This window comes from Oncorhynchus keta, chromosome 11 (assembly GCF_023373465.1).
Source record: "Oncorhynchus keta strain PuntledgeMale-10-30-2019 chromosome 11, Oket_V2, whole genome shotgun sequence".
In the NCBI taxonomy this organism is placed as follows: Eukaryota; Metazoa; Chordata; class Actinopteri; order Salmoniformes; family Salmonidae; genus Oncorhynchus; species Oncorhynchus keta.
Window position 1 is genome coordinate 20,834,979 of NC_068431.1, and position 15,135 is coordinate 20,850,113.

A 15,135-nucleotide genomic window follows, 5' to 3' on the forward strand; every position below is an offset into this window, starting at 1 on the left:
GTGGTGACTGCAATTTCCGGGGAATTTCTCAGCCAAAAGTGAAGAACAAACGGAGCTGTTTCGCCTACAAAAATAATATTTTGGGAAAAAATGAACTTTGGCTGTCTACCTGGGAGTCTCGTGAGTGAAAACATCCGAAGTTCATCAAAGGTAAACGATTTAATTTGATTGATTTTATTATTTCCGTGACAAGGTTGCCTGCTGCTAGCAAGGCATAATGCTATGATAAACTTACACAAATGCTTGTCTAGCGTTGGCTGTAAAGCATATTTTCAAAATCTGAGATGACAGGGTGATTAACAAAAGGCTAAGCTGTGTTCCAATATATTTCACTTGTGATTTTCATGAATAGGAATATTTTCTAGGAAGATTTATGTCCGTTGTGTTATGCTAATTCGTGTCAGGCGATGATTATGCTCCCGGATCCGGGTTTGAGAGTCACAAGAAGCTCTAGCTAGCTTCAGTTGAGGTATTCCAGTTCGGAGGTAAATAGAAATACTTTAGAAAAAAGCAGATCCACGCCACATTGGGTGAGGCGGGTTGCAGGAGAGTATTTAGAAGTTGAGGTTTAGGAAAATATTTTTAAAATATATGCAAAGAAAATTATGTAAAAAGATATATACAAGGGACAGGACAAAAGACAAAGACGTCTTACTGCTACGCCATCTTGGAAGTTTTGTAAGTAAAGTAAGATCAAAGCTACTGTACATACAACGTGATTTGATGTAATTTCTGTGGCCAATGACCTTGAGCTGTCTTGGAAGGGCACTTGTAATATAACTCTATGGTAGGGTGTGGGTGTCTACCATTACTAAAGGACTGAAGCTCGGCGATTGCGCAAGGTCCCCATGAGTGACAGAATACTGAGCCAATCACGGTGCAATGCTCCTATTTTCTGGTGGCCCGCACCACCACCACAAAAAGCACTGAGCTAGGCTGAAACACCTGCATTTTGGAGCTGCCTTACTCAAGAAAACAAAAACGAGACCATGTTTGTATGCAAGTTTCTTGTTAACTCAATTATATACAGTACTGTTCAAAAGTTTCGGGTCAATTAGAAATGTCCTTGTTTTTGAAAGAAAATCAATTTTTTTGCCCATTTAAAATAACATAAAATTGATCAGAAATAGAGTGTAGACATTGTTAATGTTGTAAATGACTATTGTAGCTGGAAACGGCTAATTTTGTATGGAATTATCAGGGTTGGTATCTGGTTACCTTCTTTCCTGTGGAGCCATTAACTCTGTCTTAAGTAGGATCTTTATGAACTGTGATGTCTAATATGTTTTGCTGTCTGATTTCAGCTGTACAGAACCTTTGGGAATGATAACTTGGTTAAAGCTTCTCTAGTGTCTGTGAGTTATTTACTCTGAAAAATAAGAACCTAACACTATTAAGCTGACTGGTTCTGCTCACATATCCTGCTGCCGCTTGCTGCTACTGCTAGTATGCGTTTGCTTATTTTGCTCCCACCACCACCCCAGCCTACACCTGTTAGGTTCTGTTTTTCTCCACCTGTTAGGTTCTGTTTTTCTGCTTACCACACTCACTGCTTGTAGGTAATTTTATATATTGACGCTTTGCTTGGGCAGTGAGCTACCCTGAAGGAGCAGAGTGTTTTCAAACCTTGAATTATTGATGATTTAATAAATGATTAAACATAATTCTACGTGGTGTTTCCTTTCTGAACTATGCTGACGTGCTGCACTCATCTACCATATATCTATACTTTGTCATTCTAGTCTGGTGCCTTTAAGTCATTGCTAGTTATTAAGACTGAACAAAATGTGTCCAACAGTGTAAGTATCCATGGCTCGTTACCAAAAAACAACTATAACAGATTATCACTATAACAGCTGGGAAATACATTAGCTACCATTGCCATGCTGCGGACTGAGGAAATATGTTTGGCTTTAATTGAGTCCACACATATAGAGAATGCAGAATAGAGTTCTTGAAATGACTGGAGTCTGGAGTTACAAGGAGAGAGGTGATTTATTGGACAAGGGACATTTTGGGGAGCTGCTTAAAAATATTCTCTGAAATATGACCTGTGGCAAATAAGGACAAAATAATAAAGCAGTCTTTTCTCAGAGGTCAAAAACCTTTCCAGTAAATTGGGTGTGTGGGTTAGGAAGTGCTGGTCATTGAAGGTGATCACTGATATCCTGCTACACTTGACGTCAAGTTTATTTTACCAGAAAATAATGAATTAAGGGATGTCTCTATAAAGTCAGTCCTCCAATGTTTACAATGGTGACATCTGAAGAGTGACAACCAGCCTCAAGCTCTACTGCTCCAGCACTGAGGTGGGAGCAGAGTGACTGTACCAACGGCAAAGGATCTTAAAAAATAAGTACAGGGGTGTGAAAAACTGGCTTGTGCCACAGTTGCAACCTAAATGAGTCTTAATGGCAGGGCCTGTATTCATAAACACTCCTATGAGGCACTTTATCTTGGACCATTTTTGCATTTTAGATCATAATTAATATGATTACATGGGAGCTAGTCTCTTTTTGATAGAAAATGGTTAACATAGAAAAATCTAATGTGTGCATAAATGTATCCTTTACCAGACTAAAACTGTAAAACAACTGTCAATACTGTTTGCTTGCACAGTGTGGCACCCTTTTTGTGCTTCATCACTAGAGGCTTGCAAATATTAAATGTATACTTTGAAGTTCCTTAAATTCATTGTAGGTGTCCAAAATAACAAGATGTTTTTCTGTGAGTCTATTCAAACCTTCTGTAGTAATTACACTTGCCTGCAATAAATTAATACAACAATAGACTAGTCCCCTAAGTGCTCCAGAACATTGTTTTTATTTCTAACCATTGCTCTTCTAGACAATAAGATTTTTCAGCATGTCAGCAATCATCATTTGTCATTAAGGCTTATTTACATTAAACTTGCCCCAAAGTAAACTGCACTGTCAATCAAAACCTCATTGGATAATGGGCACTGAACTGCGTGATTCATCCGCAGTGGGAAAAACCTGGTTGAAAGACGTCTGTATGACGTCTTTTAAAGACCTCTTATTCTGGTCACAAACATGTTTTATGACCAGAATACTACGTATTTTTCTGACCACCGTACGACCAGCTGGTGATAATTCTGACCACTATATTATTTGCTACCGGTATAATGTACTGGTCATAGTTAAGACTTTATCATAACCTGGTAATGACCACCTGACTACAGCTTATTACCTACTGTAAAAAGTATTGCAGGGGATAAAGTTGGATATTGAAAACATTGTTCATTACATTTATTTGTTTCCATAGTCACCAATTAGTTTCAATCTGCAAAACATTCTTACATTTACAATAAATCAAACAATTCTATGCACATCTGCATACAGTAATTCTTTCATAATTTACCCACAGACATTACATGCATAGAAAGAATGGGGCAGAGTATATGAAGGCGTATTGCTTTTTATTATTGATGATTATTAAGATTGGTGTGGTGGGGAAGATCCTCATCAAGGACCTCTGAGCAAAGAAGGTGATCTGGAGCGCAATGGCCCTTTTGAAGAGTGGTGTGATGGGTCAGATCTGCAGTGATGAGAATCAGCGCATTAGAACTTTATCGATTTAGAGATTTTTTAACTAGTTATAGCTTAGAGATGTCTTTAAACAAGAGCAACTTGCTCATATACATACTTTAGGTCCTCCTCCACCACAGCGGTCAGGTGCACATTTTAGGACTTTACCGACGGCCCGCAACACATCAACCTCCCAAGTTTTCTGGCCTTTCATGACACTTAATGTAAGCATAAAAAGAGACTAAATTACAGATTGGCATAATGTGGGCATGCAGGACACGACAACAGTAACGCACAGTAAAATATATTTAAAATATTGCATCGTCTATGTCAAATGTCTCAACTGCTCACATTTATTTACCAATTACAATGGAGCACACATGAGTGGTAGCAAGGCATGTTTGCTCCTCTGTCCCTTCATATTGAAGTGGGACATTAATTCATTGGTCATCAATCTGAAACATTTTAAAATTAGACAGTAGTTGGATCATTACATTGTTTAAATTGACGCTAAATAAGGTAGTGTTGCTTAATCCTAATACATGTTTTAATATTACAACAACTTTTTATAAACACACCACTCTATAATCCCGAGGACATTATCCCGGACAGTTCCCCCAATCCAGGACAGCTTGGCAGTCTTAAAAAAAGGAAGGTAAATACAAAAATGTAAGTATATGTAAAGAGACAAATAGAGACAATAAAATATTATATTTTTCAGAAGTTGTGTGTCTGTCATATCATTCCTGCAGCAAACATTGCTAATTAGATGGAATTCGCAAATCTCTTCCACATCTCTGCAACATGTTTGAGTGAGCGACAGGGAGAATGAGCAAGAGAAAGGGGAGGAACTTTACGTGGCTCACCAAGGAAGGTCTAAAAAAGAGAGTTAAAATAGGATGTTATTTGCTTTACAAACTTGTATTATTAGAAGCAGTGCTATTTCAATTGGATCTACTTACACTAAGATCAAGCAATCATGGGAAGCGGAATAGCATGTCTTTTGGGGAATACAGTCTCAGTGAGACCTGATGCAGAGAAAATACTAATGATAATCAGCATAGTACAAACCTAGCTCTAACCAAGCTGTTTAGTAGGAATCAATACATATTATTAAAGAGAAAACAAAACATTTCACAACTTACTGTCAATGACTATGGATTTAAGAAGGACTGGTTCTGCTCTCTTTTCCCTGGGATGTGGGAGAATAGGTGGGTGGACAAGCACGCATCAGGTCATTGACATGTTTAAGGAACTGTAAAGACAGACAAATCATGATTCACCTTTAAGTTAACCTAGCTACGACAGAAGACATGTCTTTAGAATGTTAGACTAGCCTAGCAAGTACATTGACTATGTTGCCCTTCAGCAATGGCCAGCAGCATACCACCCTGCATCCCACTGCTGGCTTACTTTTGAAGCTAAGCAGGGTTGGTCCGAGTCAGTCCCTGTATGGGGGACCAGATGCTGATGGAAGTGGTGTTGGAGGGCCAGTAGGAGGCAATCTTTCCTCTGGTCTTAAAAAATATCTCAATTCCCCAGGGCAGTGATTGGGGACATTGCTCTGTGTAGGGTACTGGATAGGATGTTAAACGGGTGTCCTGACTCTCTGTGGGCACTAAAGATCCCATGGCATTTATCGTAAATGTAGGGGTGTTAATCCCAATCTGGCCCCGTTGAAGGATTTTTATCAATAATGACTAAATGATGTATACATTTAACGTAGAATTATAACTAACAGAATTCTATGCTGACTGATGAAGAATATGTTTGTATATAGGTAAAGAGGAAGTGTTAACAGACAACTTGTGACCACAGTGAAACTAACAACAGGAAAGATGTCTGGTCCCCAACCAGGGAGGGGAGAAACCGTTGGGCTTGCAGTAGATTGTGTAACATGTGGTAGCATATGATAAGCAATATGTACGTGTTGGAATGGAATTGAAAAGCAGCTTTGTCATTGTCTGAGAGGAGGAGGGATATGTATGATGAAATGATAGGTATATAAACCAATGTACATGAAATGATGGGCAGAGCTCACGAGAATAAACGCTATTGGCTAATCTTGATGGCTGGTCTCTGTCCATTTCATGCAAATGAGAACCTTACAAATCCTTAGAAGTGGACAGAGTGTTTTAATTGAATTGGTTAATGAACACAAAACTAAATTCATCCAACAGGCCCTCATGGTCACCTAATCATCCCTTGCTTCCAATTGGTTCCTTCATCTCGACTGTAACTATATTCCCCAGGTTGTTGCTGAGAATGTGTTCTCAGTCAACTTGGTAAAACATTTTTTTACTAATAATAAGCAGACAGATGGAGAGAGAGCGACAACAAAACATAAGCTTTTTACATTTCTTAGTCAGCCGGCTAAATAACTTCTGTCTGCCATCCAAGCTAGAAGATTACTGCAATAAAGAGAATCAATAATTGAATGTAGTTGAAAGGTGTTAGAATGAGTGTTGGGGGGGATAGGCAAGGATCCCTGATGAATCAAGAAAAACTTCACATTCGTATTGGGAGGTACATGTTTCAAGAATTAGGCTAGATAACAATGTCACACACAGTCAATGTTTCCTATTTGCATTCATCAACCCTCTCTCGCGCGCACTCACTCACTCACTCACTCACACGAGAATGTTGACATGATAACAACCTTTTCTATAAATTATTGTGATCATCTCTCTCCCCCTCTCTCACAAAGACATACACACAGCTGGCATGACAATGTTTTCTAAAGTTATTGTGATCATCATTTCTCTCTCACACACGCACGCACGCACACACACACACACACACACACACACACACACACACACACTCTTACTGTCATTAATAACTAAACATATAAAATGTCAAAACATTAGATAGCTAACTAGCTACAATGGGTACAAATTTAAATTTAACTTACCATGTCCATGGAGAATTAGCCAGAGAGCTAACGTTAGCTAGCTAGCTAAAATTAGCCAGCTAGCAAAACTTTCCTTGACGTTCTTCTCCCCAACAAACTGCCAATTTACTTACAAAAGTAAAACAAGAATGCATGAGAACATGGATGACCACTTAGCAGTCAAATATTATTATTATTTTTTGTGCAAATTTCGAGAAACTGTCGTTTTCCAGCTGTGTTGTTGTTGGAACTGATATGCCTACCTGCTTATTTAGATACAGAAATGTAAATAAAATGGCTGCACGTATTTATGTTAATTGCTTAAAAACATTACGGGAAAATCTAATTGTCATAATGTATTTCCAGGGTCAAATTATTGCGATAATTTGACTAATTATTGGCGGAAATAAATGGGATAAAAATATTTTGGGGGTAAATCATGGTGGATTGTAAAGGATAATGAAATAAAATATATAGTCCTATTTGTTAAATTCTGAAAACAAATGTTGTCATAATAGAACATCAAAATTGCATTCAGTGGAACAGAAGGAAATATGCAGCAAAACAGTGCAATTACACAGACAAAAGATTACCATTAGAAGCCAACACATACCCAAACTACCACCCAGTAACCAAAATTACATTGAAAAGACGTCAGATATTGACATGTGTAAGCAGGAAGTTCCAGACATTGACATGTGTAAGCAGTAAGAATTTGTTCTTTACTGACTTGCATAGTTAAACAAAGGTTAAATAAAATATCTAAAATAAACGTGCATTTCAGGTGCTGAATGAAAGTTTAGAAAATATATTTTCTGGATGTTGAAAAAATATCTTATACGGACGTCGAAAAGACTACCTTTACGGACGTTGAAAATACGTATTTTCAGTATGTTGAATTTGGGTGCTGAATGAAAAGGTGAAAATATGTATTTTCAGTACGTTGAATTTGGGTGCTGAATGAAAAGGTGAAAATACGTATTTTCAGTACGTTGAATTTGGGTGCTGAATGAAAAGGTGAAAATATGTATTTTCAGTACGTTGAATTTGGGTGCTGAATGAAAAGGTGAAAATACGTATTTTCAGTACGTTGAATTTGGGTGCTGAATGAAAAGGTGAAAATATGTATTTTCAGTACGTTGAATTTGGGTGCTGAATGAAAAGGTGAAAATACGTATTTTCAGTACGTTGAATTTGGGTGCTGAATGAAAAGGTGAAAATACGTATTTTCAGTACGTTGAATTTGGGTGCTGAATGAAAAGGTGAAAATACGTATTTTCAGTACGTTGAATTTGGGTGCTGAATGAAAGGTGAAAATATGTATTTTCAGTACGTTGAATTTGGGTGCTGAATGAAAAGGTGAAAATACGTATTTTCAGTACGTTGAATTTGGGTGCTGAATGAAAAGGTGAAAATATGTATTTTCAGTACGTTGAATTTGGGTGCTGAATGAAAAGGTGAAAATACGTATTTTCAGTACGTTGAATTTGGGTGCTGAATGAAAAGGTGAAAATATGTATTTTCAGTACGTTGAATTTGGGTGCTGAATGAAAAGGTGAAAATACGTATTTTCAGTACGTTGAATTTGGGTGGTGAATGAAAAGGTGAAAATACGTATTTTCAGTACGTTGAATTTGGGTGCTGAATGAAAAGGTGAAAATACGTATTTTCCGGATGACAAAAATACGTATTTTCAAGACACTGAAAAGTCATAATTTACAGAAGTTGAAAATACATATTTTTCGGAAATGAATTCTATGGCCAAATTTCAATTGCACATACATTCAATTAAATAAGCATTATATCACAATAATAATTTTTCAAGCCTCTTGATATAAAAAAAAAGTATTGTTATTATTGTTCCCATCGGTCACATGCACTTATGTTAGTTTTTTCAAAAGCTTTGAAACTGGCAGCTATGATGTTCAAAGTAGTCCAAAAAACTAATATTTCAAACATCCAGCCTGACAAAAGATACATTTTATGCCTCACCATTAAGTTAGTTATTGCCAATACATATTAACAAAGGCGTGTACATTTGGTTTTGATATTTCATGTTTAATATTCATGTAAGATTTAGTCATTATTACAGAATAAACCAACAGACCCCTTCAACTAGAATAACATTTTTGTTTATCTACCTTAGTTGAATGCACTGACTCTAAGTTGCTCTGGATAAGAGTATCTGCTGAATAAACTAAATGTAAATGTAAAAACAAACACTTGCAAAGTATGCTGGGTATTATTCGAATGCACTTGGACCCCAAGCCAGTGCAAATTTGTTCAGTGCGATCCAAATCTGAACAAATCATAGACGTCCAGGTTGTTTCACAAGTTTGAATATTACAGTAGAGCGTAGTACAGTATGGTACAGAACAGTGAGGTTTTATTCTGTAGAGTAGGGTACAGTACACTATACTTTACTCTAGTGTACTTTACTGTACTGTGTACTGCACTCTGCTGTGCTCTACTGTACTGTGTGTACTGTGCTGTCCAGAGTTGTGAAACATAGTTGTCTAAGATTGGTTCAGATTTTGTCTGAACCAGACCAAATCTGAACCAATTATAGACGTCTATGTTTGGGCCAAATCATGAACGGTCCGGACAAAATTTGAATCAATTATAGACTTCTATGTTTGGGCCAAATATAGGCCGGACCGGACGTCTGTGGACATTGAACTCAAGGCCAGTCCAAACCGGACAAAATCTAAACCAAACATCGAAGTCTATGATTGGTCTGGACCAAAAAATTACGTCCTTGGACGTTGAAATCAAGGCTGGTCCAGACTGCACCAAAAACGTTGGTATAAGATGTCATGAAAAATATGCCTCTATCACTACTTATGCCCCCTTGGGTTCTTTCCTGGCAGGGCTTATATTCTGAAGTGACAAGTTTCCAATGAGATAGTTAATAGTCTTGTAAACATGATCTAAATGCATATGTTATCTCACCATGGAAACTCATATCTGATTTTTTTTGTTCATGGGCCTATACAAATATTACATTTTTTCTCCTTTTTGTCATTGTTTGTAATGTGGAGCCTATAAGGAAAGCATTTATTTAATTTAAAGCATTTATTTTATCTTCATTGTCAAATCATGCACTACAGATTCTTATTCGATTTTTCTTTCACACATTATCAACTTGTGCATAGAAGATACAAATCAAAATGTATTTTTCTTTTCCATACGAGAACCACTCCATATACGAAAATAATAGTTCAGATGTGGGGTATATCACAAAAACTTAAACTGAAAAAGATGCATCCATGAACAAATGACTGTCTTTACCGGCGGCTGCTTACCCGACCATTCATAAGATGACGTTTCCCGCTTGTTTTACGACTTGAGTTTTTGGTTGGGTATTTATTTGTCTTGATTTCTTGCACCAGCTGCTGTTGAATAGTGGAAATGTTTAAATTTTCGTGGCAGTCTGTGTGCAACAACCTGTGCATGTCTATTGCTGTCTTGTCTGGAAGTTAAGGGTCTCCTGAGTGAACGCGAGAAAATGTTCGCATCAAAGCATGATGAGGTTGTTGATCATTTCTGCCATGTCCAGCAGATAGAATCGAGCTGATGAAAATCAAACCATTCCGGTCTCAGTGTTGTGGGTTTTGCTCACGGTAGGCTACTACTCTTCCTCTCGTTGCCGTGGATAAAGAAGAGTGAATGCCACGGATAAATATCCACGCAGTTTCAAGCTCCTGCCGCGCAGAGATGCCACTCAGCTTTCGACTGAAGACATATACCGTTGTCTGTCTCATCTTACTAATGAATCTAGTCAAAACCATGCATGGCGCAGCCCGGCAAATATGCATGTCCTGATGAGTAGGCAAAGTCAATGAACTGTTAAGTAGCCTATTATTCGGAAATCTCATTGGAATTCATATGACTTTACTCTGTAGTAGTATCCTATTGAATATTCTGTGAAGAGCACTCTGCTAAATTATTTCCCACACTGATTTAACATATTCTAAGATAAGAGAGTACCAGTCAAAGGTTTGGGCACACCTACTAATTTAAGGTTTTTCTTTATTTTTACTATTTTCTACATTGTAGAATAATAGTGAAGACATCAGAACTGTGAAATGACACATATGGAATCATGTAGTAACCAAAAAAGTGTTAAACAAATCAAAATGTATTTTATATTTGAGATTCTTCAAAGTAGCTAGCTACCCTTACCCTTGATGAAAGCTTTGCACACTCTTGTTATTCTCTCAACCAGCTTCATGAGATAGTCACCTGGAATGCATTTAAATTAACAGGTGTGCCTTGTTAAACGTTTATTTGTGGAATTTCTTTCCTTGTTAATGCGTTGGAGCCAATCAGTTGTGTTGTGACACGGTAGGGTGGTATACAGAAGATAGCCCTATTTGAAAAATACTAAGTCCATATTATGGCAAGAACTGCTCAAATAAGCAAAGAGAAATTACAGCCCATCATTACTTTAAGACATGAAGTCAGTCAATCTGGAAAATGTCAAGTTTCTTCAAGTGCAGTCGCAAAAATCATCAAGGGCCATGATGAATCTGGATCTCATGAGCACTGCCACAGGAAAGGAAGACCCAGAGTTACCTCTGCTGCAGAACACAAGTTCATTAGAGTTAACTGCACCTTAGATTTCAGGCCAAATAAATGCTTCACAGAGTCAAGTAACAGACACATAACATCTTTTCAGAGGAGACTGCGTGAATCAGGCCTTCATGGTCGAATTGCTGCAAAGAAACCACTACTAAAGGACATCAAGAAGAAGAGACTTGCTTGGACCAAGAAACACAAGTCATGGACATTAGACTGGTGGAATTCTGTCCTTTAGTCTGATGAGTCCAAATTTGAAATTTTTGGTTCCAACCTCTGTGTCTTTGTGAGACGCAGAGTAGGTGAATGGATGATCTCTGCATGTGTGGTTCCCAACGTGAAGCATGGAAGAGGAGGTGTGGAGGTACTTTGCTGGTGACACTGTCGTTGATTTATTTAGAATTCAAGGCACACTTAACCAGCATGGCTACCACAGCATTCTGCAGCGATACGCCATCCCATCTGGTTTGCATTTAGTGGGACTATAATTTGCTTTTCAACACACCTCCAGGCTATGTAAGGGCTATTTGACCAAGAAGGAGAGTGATGGAGTGCTGCATCAGATCACCTGGCCTCCACAATCCCCCGACCTCAACCTAATTGAAATGGTTTGGGATGAGTTGGACCGTCAGATTTTAACAGACAAACATTGGGCAATAGCACACTTGATGGCCTGGATGAGGATGAGAAAAATAACCACAACTCCCACTATTGGAAGTATCATGCTCACCAAAAAACTTTCCCATGTACCGAATGTGGAAGACAACCACATGACTGAGCCTAAAACATCTGGATTGTAATCATGATATTTAGCGCCCTCAGTCCTGATTTTTGTATTAGGTCAGTTATTTCTTCAGAATTATCAGGAATGTAAGTACAGCATTCAGCACCAATAACAGCACATCTACCCCCTTGTGAAGACAGAAGATAATCAAGGGCCAAACGATTTTGCATCACCACAGTCCGAATGGCAACCATCTCAGCCATAATTAACTCAAGACTCTCAGTTGTTCTATTTGCTAGGATTTCCAAAGAGTTGGCCATATTAACCTCTCTGCGCACCGAACCCGTTAGCGGGATTAAATTCGACAACATACGGTGATCGCTACATAAATAGTCATATTAAACATTCATGAAAATACAAGTGTCTCACTTGGGTCGAAAGCCTAGAATCTTGCTAATCCAACTGCGTTGTCAGATTTAAAAAAAGGATTTACTGCGAATGAATATGATGCAATTATCTGAGAACAAAGCCCCATAAAAAAACTTTTTCAACCAGCACAGGCGTAACATCACAAATTGCAATAAAATAAATTGTTTACCTATGATGATCTTGCCCTGTTTGCAATACCAATGCTCATTTTTACACAATGAAGGGTTTTGTTTGATAAAATCAATTTTTATAGCCGAACACGAAACATTTTGTGAACCGCTTGTGTGATGAATTCCGTCTCATTCCATTTTCGACGACACATTCGATGTAAATACACACACTAAACGTGAGTCATGTTTGGTTTCATTGCAATCAACTGGTTTGTTTGTAACACAACCAAACGTGATGGGTCATTTCGCTGGACGTATTGACTGAAAGAAACCGATTTGACAACAAGTAATGACATCATTGTGCACCAATGATATGACCTCTGTTTCGTTGATTGACTATTTTAACCCAATGACCACTGATAGTCTTGAAATATAGCTGGGTAGATAGCCAATGAGCTGAGGTGAACGGCAATATGTAATGGTTGTGTTGGAAGACCAACCCATGTAGTAAACTCCGGCGTAAAGAGGGTCATTCGCCATTGAAGATTCATACCGGATGGAGCCACGCATGTTACGCACAGAATTATTTTGGTAAAACGCATCTTCAGCTGTTTATATATCAATCAGTATTGCGACTAAGTCAGGGAAAGCTAAATCTAAGTCTAGATATACAGATGTACACACAATTTTAGAAGACACTGATCGGGAAAGCGAGACAGAGATTGTTGGAGGACGATTCATTTAGCGATTCCCAAATGGAGGAATATTTTTTATACAGAGGTCATCGTTTTGGACTGGTAAGTTCTTCTCATGCTAATGCCGTTGTTTGAAATTAATAATATAAAATATTATTTGTGATTTAAAAAAAAAATTTGAGTAGCAATATATGAAAATGAAATGTGTAAAGTACACGTTGGCTATACATTGTGGGTGGGGGTATGTTTGTATGTACTGTATGTGTATGACCCATAGCCTGTTTGTGTGTGTATATATATATATTGTGGATTAGAGGGAGCATGACCGAGATGCATGTGTCTGCCGCTCCACCCCACCTCCACATGAGGACAGCAAGGAGTCATCATGTCAGGTAGTCCTGGGGCATGGTCCTAGGGCTCAGGTCAGTTGAAACTGGAGCAGCAGCATGGCCAGGTGGACTGGGGACAGCAAGGAGTCATCATGTCAGGTAGTCCTGGGGCATGGTCCTAGGGCTCAGGTCAGTTGAAACTGGAGCAGCAGCATGGCCAGGTGGACTGGGGACAGCAAGGAGTCATCATGTCAGGTAGTCCTGGGGCATGGTCCTAGGGCTCAGGTCAGTTGAAACTGGAGCAGCAGCATGGCCAGGTGGACTGGGGACAGCAAGGAGTCATCATGTCAGGTAGTCCTGGGGCATGGTCCTAGGGCTCAGGTCAGTTGAAACTGGAGCAGCAGCATGGCCAGGTGGACTGGGGACAGCAAGGAGTCATCATGTCAGGTAGTCCTGGGGCATGGTCCTAGGGCTCAGGTCAGTTGAAACTGGAGCAGCAGCATGGCCAGGTGGACTGGGGAGAGCAAGGAGTCATCATGTCAGGTAGTCCTGGGGCATGGTCCTAGGGCTCAGGTCAGTTGAAACTGGAGCAGCAGCATGGCCAGGTGGACTGGGGACAGCAAGGAGTCATCATGTCAGGTAGTCCTGGGGCATGGTCCTAGGGCTCAGGTCAGTTGAAACTGGAGCAGCAGCATGGCCAGGTGGACTGGGGACAGCAAGGAGTCATCATGTCAGGTAGTCCTGGGGCATGGTCCTAGGGCTCAGGTCAGTTGAAACTGGAGCAGCAGTATGGCCAGGTGGACTGGGGACAGCAAGGAGTCATCATGTCAGGTAGTCCTGGGGCATGGTCCTAGGTGCTCAGGTCAGTTGAAACTGGAGCAGCAGCATGGCCAGGTGGACTGGGGACAGCAAGGAGTCATCATGTCAGGTAGTCCTGGGACATGGTCCTAGGGCTCAGGTCAGTTGAAACTGGAGCAGCAGCATGGCCAGGTGGACTGGGGACAGCAAGGAGTCATCATGTCAGGTAGTCCTGGGGCATGGTCCTAGGGCTCAGGTCAGTTGAAACTGGAGCAGCAGCATGGCCAGGTGGACTGGGGACAGCAAGGAGTCATCATGTCAGGTAGTCCTGGGGCATGGTCCTAGGGCTCAGGTCAGTTGAAACTGGAGCAGCAGCATGGCCAGGTGGACTGGGGACAGCAAGGAGTCATCATGTCAGGTAGTCCTGGGGCATGGTCCTAGGGCTCAGGTCAGTTGAAACTGGAGCAGCAGCATGGCCAGGTGGACTGGGGAGAGCAAGGAGTCATCATGTCAGGTAGTCCTGGGGCATGGTCCTAGGGCTCAGGTCAGTTGAAACTGGAGCAGCAGCATGGCCAGGTGGACTGGGGACAGCAAGGAGTCATCATGTCAGGTAGTCCTGGGGCATGGTCCTAGGGCTCAGGTCAGTTGAAACTGGAGCAGCAGCATGGCCAGGTGGACTGGGGACAGCAAGGAGTCATCATGTCAGGTAGTCCTGGGGCATGGTCCTAGGGCTCAGGTCAGTTGAAACTGGAGCAGCAGCATGGCCAGGTGGACTGGGGACAGCAAGGAGTCATCATGTCAGGTAGTCCTGGGGCATGGTCCTAGGGCTCAGGTCAGTTGAAACTGGAGCAGCAGCATGGCCAGGTGGACTGGGGAGAGCAAGGAGTCATCATGTCAGGTAGTCCTGGGGCATGGTCCTAGGGCTCAGGTCAGTTGAAACTGGAGCAGCAGCATGGCCAGGCGGACTGGGGACAGCAAGGAGTCATCATGTCAGGTAGTCCTGGGGCATGGTCCTAGGGCTCAGGTCA

General features: G+C 40.3%; 2 long non-coding RNA genes across 8 annotated transcripts; one reads left to right on the forward strand and one right to left on the reverse strand.

Annotated features, from left to right (window-relative positions):
* Window positions 1-2,008: 2,008 nt before the first annotated feature.
* On the reverse strand, window positions 2,009-6,572 carry LOC118389888 (uncharacterized). Of its 7 annotated transcripts, none has more exons than XR_008147403.1 (4): window positions 6,463-6,572; window positions 4,694-4,803; window positions 3,667-4,576; window positions 2,009-3,558 (listed from the first exon to the last, which is right to left on the reverse strand). It is a non-coding gene; the product is annotated as an uncharacterized LOC118389888 (long non-coding RNA). The 7 variants fall into 7 exon arrangements; XR_008147404.1 differs by having other exon boundaries at window positions 4,694-5,959; window positions 6,463-6,566; XR_008147405.1 differs by having other exon boundaries at window positions 3,667-3,766; window positions 4,127-5,959; window positions 6,463-6,566.
* Window positions 6,573-7,524: 952 nt separating this feature from the next.
* LOC127933104 (uncharacterized) lies at window positions 7,525-9,753 on the forward strand. The gene is made up of 3 exons (XR_008147407.1): window positions 7,525-7,654; window positions 7,752-7,947; window positions 8,046-9,753. It is a non-coding gene; the product is annotated as an uncharacterized LOC127933104 (long non-coding RNA).
* Window positions 9,754-15,135: the final 5,382 nt, after the last annotated feature.